The sequence below is a fragment of the Hipposideros armiger genome, unplaced genomic scaffold (genome assembly GCF_001890085.2).
Source record: "Hipposideros armiger isolate ML-2016 unplaced genomic scaffold, ASM189008v1 scaffold_6100, whole genome shotgun sequence".
Taxonomy (NCBI): domain Eukaryota; kingdom Metazoa; phylum Chordata; class Mammalia; order Chiroptera; family Hipposideridae; genus Hipposideros; species Hipposideros armiger.
Genome location: NW_017737120.1, coordinates 1 through 1,216, shown reverse-complemented (window position 1 = coordinate 1,216; position 1,216 = coordinate 1). Strand labels below are relative to the sequence as shown.

The 1,216-nt window shown below is 33.1% G+C and overlaps 1 protein-coding gene across 1 annotated transcript in view; it reads right to left on the bottom strand.

The window, feature by feature from the left end:
* The window catches only part of LOC109378883 (ubiquitin carboxyl-terminal hydrolase 25-like), a 12,485-nt gene extending 11,506 nt beyond the window's left edge, over window positions 1–979 (bottom strand). The window contains exon 1 of the mRNA XM_019635139.1: window positions 832–979. The gene's annotated coding sequence lies outside the window, so the exon portion shown is untranslated. The remainder of the gene's footprint in view (window positions 1–831) is intronic.
* Window positions 980–1,216: the final 237 nt, after the last annotated feature.

Genomic DNA, 1,216 nt, shown 5'->3' with positions numbered 1-1,216 from the left:
GAAGGAGGGTGAGAGCCTTACATAAGGCAGAAATAAAATGGGTGTGAAGAAGAGGGTATAGAAAATGGTGAGGCAAATGAAATCAAGGGACTTGGTAACTACTGAATGAATGGAAAGACTGAATTAAAATATGTCCTGGAAATACGTTAAATACAATCTGCCCCAAACCAACCCTGTTCACCCTCTTTAAATTCCTCAAAGCCAAACACCAAACCAGAAAGTCATGCAGCTTTGATGACTCTACTTTCTTCTTCCCACTCATCCAATATGGTACATATGTTTGTGGTACAAAAAAGCTGCTATCAAGATTTTATAAAAGTTTATAATAGCAGCAATATTACGCTCAAAGACAGTAAAAACATTTGAGGAAAAAACTACTAATGACTAGGTGAAAAAAAAGACACTGTATTACCATGATCCTTTGACTTATGTATACCAAATATACTGCTACATATAAAAACTCAGAATATCTATCATTTTTCTGGAATAGTGATAATTCCTTGTGCTCTATGCAGCCATTCCTCTCCCACCCACACAAAAAAGGGAGCAGTAGAGGGATGAAAAATCTAAATATAAAAATGTAACCATGCTGATCCCATTTTAAGAACATTTACAATTTATCATGCGCAATACTTAGGATCCATAAAGAAGAAGGGATAAAGAACTGAGGGTATTCTCCCATCTTAAGAGAGCAGACCCAATTATAGACATCATAATGATTGCTACTCACCAGGGTTTATAGAGTCAATCACTTATATTATGAGTCTGGAAAATACACCCAATGTAAGACAGAAAGATAAAGTAAACACACACTATGTGCTTTCAACTTACTAGTAAACATTCTCTTCTATAATGTGATATCAACTCTTCATCATGTCCTCTGTATGGGCCTTTGGACAAGAGCTCTTTGTTATTCTGATAAGCACAGATAAGGAACAGCAAGGAATCTATATAACTTAACAATTAAAAGAAACATATAACATTAGTATTTCTTATTTAAAAAGTCAACAAGAATTATAAAATATTTAAAATAAACATTTAAATTTTTGATTATCCAGAACAACATTATGATAAAAAAAAGTCATCAAATGCATTACACGCTTGAGAGCATTGTTTTAAAAACAAACAAAATAGTCATGGGGATGTAAAGTACAGCATAAGGAATACAATCAATAATATTGTAATAACTATGCATAGTGTCAGGTGGGTATTAGAC